The following is a 7,668-nucleotide window of genomic DNA, read 5'->3' as shown; positions in this document are numbered from 1 at the left end:
GAACCTCCCGAAGTTCACCCACAATACACCGCGCCCTTCACTGGTTACCAGTAGCCGCAGCATCCGCTTCAACACATTGTACTGCGTACCGTGCTGCGAACAGATCGGGTCCAGTCATCCAGGACATGGTGACACCTCACAGCCGCTCACTGCGCTCGGCTTCTGCCAATCGGAAAGAAATGAACCAGACCGACGGGGACGGAACACAGCAACACAGCTAGTCCCAGTTTAAAGAAGAGGACACGAGCTTTGTGACGGAGTTTGTGTGAGGAAACGTTTCTGTCGAAAATGTCTAAAGTCCAAATGCTGAGATCTGTAGTGAAGCAGCGACTCACTGCGGCTGCGCAAGAGATATTTGGGCTGTTTGAAAGAACGATATCAGAATACGAGGAGGAACTTTCTGCTTCTAAAGAGGAGAACGAGCGACAACGGAGACTACTGGACGCTGTTTTCAACCCGGAAGTCCGGATACAAAGAGCAGGTTGGTTCTGTTTGTTTCTTCATCACTTTACACTGATGGAAGCAGTTCTGGAGGAAGTATTCACATCATGTACTGAGGTAGAGTTACAGGTACTGAAGTATTCACATCATGTACTGAGGTAGAGTTACAGGTACTGAAGTATTCACATCATGTACTGAGGTAGAGTTACAGGTACTGAAGTATTCACACCATGTACTTAGGTAGAGTTACAGGTACTGAAGTATTCACATCATGTACTGAGGTAGAGTTACAGGTACTGAAGTATTCACATCATGTACTGAGGTAGAGTTACAGGTACTGAAGTATTCACACCATGTACTGAGGTAGAGTTACAGGTACTGAAGTATTCACATCATGTACTGAGGTAGAGTTACAGGTACTGAAGTATTCACACCATGTACTTAGGTAGAGTTACAGGTACTGAAGTATTCACATCATGTACTGAGGTAGAGTTACAGGTACTGAAGTATTCACATCATGTACTGAGGTAGAGTTACAGGTACTGAAGTATTCACACCATGTACTGAGGTAGAGTTACATGTACTGTACTGAAGTATTTGCATGTAATGAGGTAGTTACAGGTACTGCACTGAAGTATTCACATCATGTACTAATGTAGAGTTACAGGCTTACTACAATACACCTCAGAGGTACATATTGTACTTTTTTTACTGTACTACATCTTAGAGGTACATATTGTACTTTTTTACTGTACTAAAGCTCAGAGCTATTCATTGTACTTTTTACTGTACTACATTTCAAGGTACATAATGTACTTTTTACTGTACTAAAGCTCAGAGGTATTCATTGTACTTTTTACTGTACTACATTTCAAGGTACATATTTTACTTTTTACTGTATATCTTAGAGGTACATATCGTACTTTTTATTGTACACCTCAGTGTTGCATATTGTACTTCTTCCTGTACTACATCTCACAGCTACATTTTTTTTTTCCTGTACTACATCTCAGAAGTGAATATTGTACTTTTACTGTACATCTTAGAGGTACATAATTTACTTTTTACTCTACTACATTTCAACAGGATCCACTCTTCGTTATAATAAGAGGAACTTGATTATTTATTATAAAGCAAAGTGTATTTTAGCAAAGTTCAGGTTTTCAGCTCAAAGGCCGATTCTCCTTCATGCACAGAAGAGACTAGAGGCTTCACTAGCCTCAACACTTCCCCTTACACACTCTGTACTCAATCAACTGCACAACAAGTTAACACACACACACACACACACACACACACACACACACAATGTGTCTCAATCACTGATGTTAAATCAGGGTGTAATTATGGATTCAGACCTCAACCTGAACAGCCATATCAAGACAATTACAAAAGCAGCCTACTATCACCTGAAGAATATATCAAAGGTTACAGGACTTATGTCTCAACAGGATTTGGAGAAACTTGTCCATGCATTTATCTTCAGTAGACTTGACTACTCAGGCTGCCTCCAGTAGTTCAGTTGTATCCTACATGAAATTGTTGTCGTTCTCCGGGATTGTGAGAACCAGCACCTCTCTTTCAGGTGAAGCCGGTCCCGGCTCCTCCCAGCTGTCCCAACTTTATTAGTGGTAGTGCAGGACACCCTTTCGTGAGTTAGGGCCAATGGTCCACTACCATAGTGATACAGTATGGCCAAGACTACAGTAAGTCCTGCCATCACTGCAAATCATTTTGCCATGTCTTTTATCCACTAATCCATTGAGGTTGAATCCGGGGCTGGTGAACCCCCTGGGATCCTCCTTTTCTTGGTTATTGACTGGCCCTGCGGCTCTTCCCACTTATCTTTATTCGGTGAAAAGCCCTCCAGACCCAGCTTTTTAGGCCTCCTGTTGATACCATAGCAAGATCTGCTCCGATATAATACATTCCTACGAATGGAACCATGACGGACTTCACCGTCAAGTTTGTCCTTATTGCTTGGTCCAGTCTTGTGGGATCCGGGGATCTGCATGGCTCCTTCTCAACGCAATCCTTCTGGGGCAATCGTGAAACCGTTCACAGTGCACAGATATATGCATCCATAACCGGCCCTATGACTCAGCGTGACAATCGGCATACATTAACATTACGGAAAAAATTCAAAATCACCTTTTTTCGGGGCTTCCTAATCGGCATATAGAAAGCGATTACAAATCGGGAAAGGACACCGGCGGCCGAGTCGACTTGTCGACTACCAGTTGGGCAAACACCGGTCACCTCGGACCTTCGGCGAGCGCGTGGCAATTTTTCAAAGTTTCGAAGGAAAAGCGCATTCTCGCCCTCGACCACCAGATGGCGAGGGCTCCGTGACGATTGGGACCAAAAGTGACGATTGGGCCGTGACAATCGGAAACAAAAGGGACACTCAGGGTAGGCTTCCCCGATTTGTCCCTTTTTTGTTCCCAATTGTCACGTGACAATTGGGAACAAAAGGGGATCATTTTTGATGGGATCATTGTCCTGGAAGCCCTGAATAGGATTCTAAAAGCACAAGTCTGTAGACCCTATGTAAAGCTAACTTCCGGTAGCAGCATGCTAACTAGTTAAAACCAACTGGCCCTAGTAGAGCATCCTCTGTTGTCCACCATACTCCAGTTGTGTGTAAAAATGTGATTTTAAAGCGTTTTAATTGCACCCAGAAATATCTCACTCGAGTCGAGAAATGACTCTGAAACTCCTTTTTCAAAAAATACCATCGGCCCAATCGTCACAAATGGTCCCCAATGGCACTAAAACCAAAATGGCCATAATATCTCAAATATTAGTGCTACAGACTCCAGATTTTGCACAGACACTCTGGGAGGGGCCTACAGTGAGGCCATGGGGTTAATATTGTTCAGATTGAAGGTCTTTTTTTTCTAAATATGTCAGAGCTTGGCTTTCTTTTCCAGGGTGTAGCCACTATCAAGTGGGTTCCAAACATGTTATTTATACTACTCTAGCCCTTAGCATCTCTGCGTGGGAGTGGTTTCAAGACCCCCAAAACAGCCAAATTCACACTTTCAAAGGCTGAAAGCTCCCTTAGAAAAAGTCTCAAACTGCTTGAAACTTAGTGGGGACATTGTCATGGATGCCTAGAATGACATACTCAAAGCACAAGTCTGTAGACCCTCTAGAAAACCAACTTCCGGTAGCAGCATGCTAGCTAGTTAAAACCAACTGATCCTCGAAGAGAGTCCTCTGTTGTCTTACATATCTGATTTAAAATATTAGTTTTGAGAAATCACCAATTTACAACATTTTCAAGGTTATTCAAGGACTTTCAGATGATTTGAGGAAGATTTGTGCCAAATGGCACAAATGGTTCTAAATGTCCCTTCCTGTACCAAGACACGCCCACTCTGCACTTGCCCATTACTTTACATGTTAAAAAATAACTAAACCTTGGCACAAATGGTCCAAAAAGTCACATCCTGTACCAAGACACGCCCACTCTGCACTTGCCCATTACTTTACATGTTAAAAAATAACTAAACCTTAATCCTTGCCCCAACGGCATAAAAGTTTCCATCTGTCCCCATTATTCATTTGCTATACGTGATCGCCCCCCGGTGGATTTCCCAATTGGCACTTTTGTTCCTCAATGGCACTTTTGTTCCCAATTGTCCTAATGTTAATCTATGCGGAATGTCTCGGTCGCCCCATTCGGCTAAATCGATGACACCATGGTACATAAAGCGACAATTAGCATACGTGCCCATGTTAAATTGGGGACAATCGCACTAGAAATTGCCAGACTTCCCTTACCTTCACTGGCTTGCGTAGTATCCCTTTAAACTCTTTCCGGGGACAAAAATCACTTTCTGGTGGCCAGGTCCCTCTCAACAAATTGCCAGGGTAGTCGGTTTCAGGCAGACTACCCATCTTAATTTCTTCTGGGCTCTGCTTCCTCATGGTAACCACCCCTTTGAGAGTAGTTATTCTGACATAGGTTGGTAAGTCGTGTGTGCTATTGGCCATGCTATTTCCTGGTTTCTTCTAGTTTGGAACTGGTTTCAGCTCTCCTACTCCTTGGATTCCTTTCTTTTTAGAGATCTCCGACCCGCTGCCCTCTTCTTCCTGTGTTGTACCGACTACACAATTCAGTCTTTGAGGACTTGGCGGACTATTTGCTCCGGAATCCAGAGTTGCTGCTTCTCCAGTTCCCTTTGTGTAGGTAGGGTGCCTGCATGGCCCAGGGCCACATGCACGGCCAGCACCACCTCTTTTATGCACTCTTCTGGGACGACTCTTTATTGGTCCCCTTTCTCGATCCAAACAAAGACCATTTTTCTCAACTGGACGAAACGATCCACCTCATTTCCTCACCAGTGCTGTGCGCCTGCTGGTGCACCACCTCAAGGTTCATATTCAGCCGCAATTCAGCTATCTTCCGCCATAGATTTTCATGAGCCACTTTTCCTTTAGCGCTGTCAAATCCATTATCTTCCCCTGCTCGTACCTGAGCCTCTTCTGGGTGATGTTGAATGCCCAAATCCCAAGTGGCCCAACCTGCTCCTTGCAGGATGATGCGGCATTGGATTCCGCTCCAATTTTTTGCTTTGTCCGTCAGTCAGCTCTGGTTGCTCTGACTTCTCTGGCTGGCCCCCCTCCTTTTTCTCCTCCCTAGTGCCAGACTGTGTCGTTGTCGACCCTTCGCCTGGATGGAGTGAGTCAGGGGCCCCATTCTTGTCAGCCTCTGTACCCACCCTCCATTCTGGAACGGTATTTGTCTTTGCCTGTGGTGTCGAGGAAACTCGCCTGACTGTCTCACTGCCGTCCGTCCTCGTGTCTACCTGCTTCCACTCACAACCACACAGACTGTGTGGCCCTCTTGGTCAAATGTAGCTCTGTCGCATCAGTTAATGGCAGCTTTCCTCTAATGGATCTTTCTGGTAAGGTGCCAGGTTAGTTCAAATAGCTAGGAATGAGATCTAAGGGTCTGTTTAGTGGACTAGGAACTAGACTAACCGTTCAGAACTATATTGATGTTTAGCACACAGTACTTAGCGTTTTACGACCATGGATACGCTTTACACAGTTCCCCTTCCCAAAGCACACTCTGTGCTCAATCGTCTGCAAAACAAGTTAACCCAAACACGGACACAGAATTAACATCAGACATTACCTTTTGGGTATTAAATCATACCACACAAGAGCAAAATCCACTCTTAGTTTACACTCATTATTTATATAAGCTCTGTGTTCCTTGGCCGAATCTTATAGTCCATTATGTATGCCTTTCACTCAGGGTAGCTCTTCTGAGATCTCAAATCTACTTGACAGTAGATATTGTACTTTTTTCTGTGCTACATATCTGAGGTACATATTGTACTTTTTATTGTACACCTCAGTGTTACATATTGTACTTTTACTGTAATACACCTCAGAGATACATATTCTTCTTTTCAGATGACAGTTTCTCTTCTACTTGCTGTGTTCTTCTAATTTCAAAACCTGACTTAATGATTTCCCTCCAGAGTTTCTTCAGCCGCTGCCTCTAAACCCTGTCCTCACACTCCAATAGTCCCGGCTTGCGCTTTAGATTTGTGCTCAAACTGTAAACATGTACTCAGATTTAGTTTCGCTTGCACAGATCTTCTGCTTTCCAGCTTCAGGGTGAGTTTGCTTCACTGGAACGTCCCTGATGGGACGACTGGTTCATCCTCTTCTGCAGTCCAAGACTTTATTATATTGCTTTCTTTTAAAATAAAAGGACAATTAATAACAGCAGCAGCATCTTTGAGGGCTCATGCTTCACTCATTCACAACTAATTCACTGCTTTTTCAATGCTAAACCCCTTTAATAATAGTGTTTTAATATGAGATTCGTATAAATGTATTTTATTATTCTCCACAGATGTCCAGCAGCTGTTGGTTGTTCAAGATGTTCCCCCTGAGCAGCAGGACTGGAACTCCAGTCTGGACCCAGAGCCCCCGCACATTAAAGAGGACCAGGAGGACCCAGAGTCCCCACACATTAAAGAGGACCAGGAGGACCCAGAGTCCCCACACATTAAAGAGGACCAAGAGGACCTACTCATTAAAGAGGAGCAGGAGGCCCCAAAACCCCCAGACCAGGAGGACCCAGAGCCCCAACACTTTAAAGAGGACCAGGAGGAAGACTGGATCAGTCAGGAGGGAGAGCAACTTAAAGGGCTGGAGGAGGCTGATCAGATGGAAACAGAAGCCGATGGAGCAGATTGTGAAAGACCAGAACCAGAAAGGAAGTTTGAGCCAGAAAGACACCCAGGACCAGATAGTGATGAGACTGAGCACGTGTCTGAACCTGAGACTGATGACAGTAGAGATTGGGTGGAGACTCAGGAACCTCAGTCAAATTTAAACCCTCTGAAAAACAATGAAGTACCTGGAAGTGATGTGACCTGTAGTACTGGAAATACATCAATCAGCTCGCCTCAATGTGCTGGGAGCTCTGACCACAAGGTACATCTGGAGAAACAATCCAAAACAGGCTTGAATGCATTTAAATGCTCGGTTTGTGACAAAATATTTAGATTCCATAGTGTTCTAAGAACACACATGATTGGTCACACAGGAGATAAACCATTTAGTTGTTCTGTGTGTAGTAAAACATTTTCACAAAAAGGAAACCTGAACGCTCACATGACTGTCCACACAGGAGAGAAACCATTTACTTGTTCAGTTTGTGGTAAAAAATGTGCAGAGAAGCAAACTCTGAAACGTCACTTAACGTGCCACACAGGAGAGAAACCATTTACTTGTTCAGTTTGTGGTAAAACATTTTCACGTACGGGAAACCTGAACTATCACATGACTGTCCACACAGGAGAGAAACCATTTACTTGTTCAGTTTGTGGTAAAACATTTGCACACAAGCAAACTCTGAAACGTCACTTAACTTGCCACACAGGAGAGAAAGCATTTAGTTGTTCCTTGTGTAGGAAAACATTTTCAGAAAAGAGAAACCTGAACACTCACATGACTGTTCACACAGGAGAGAAACTATTTAGTTGTTCAGTTTGTGGTAAAAGATTTGCTCAAAAGCCAAATCTGAAAAATCACTTAACCCTCCACACAGGAGAGAAACCATTTAGTTGTTCCGTGTGTAGTAAAACATTTTCGCAAAAGAGATACCTGAAAGATCACATGAATGGCCACACAGAACAGAAACTATTTAGTTGTTCAGTTTGTGTTAAAACATTTACACACAAGCAAACTCTG

Source organism: Taurulus bubalis, assembly GCF_910589615.1.
Source record: "Taurulus bubalis genome assembly, chromosome: 10".
Taxonomy (NCBI): domain Eukaryota; kingdom Metazoa; phylum Chordata; class Actinopteri; order Perciformes; family Cottidae; genus Taurulus; species Taurulus bubalis.
Note: the sequence above shows the minus strand (reverse complement) of the source record.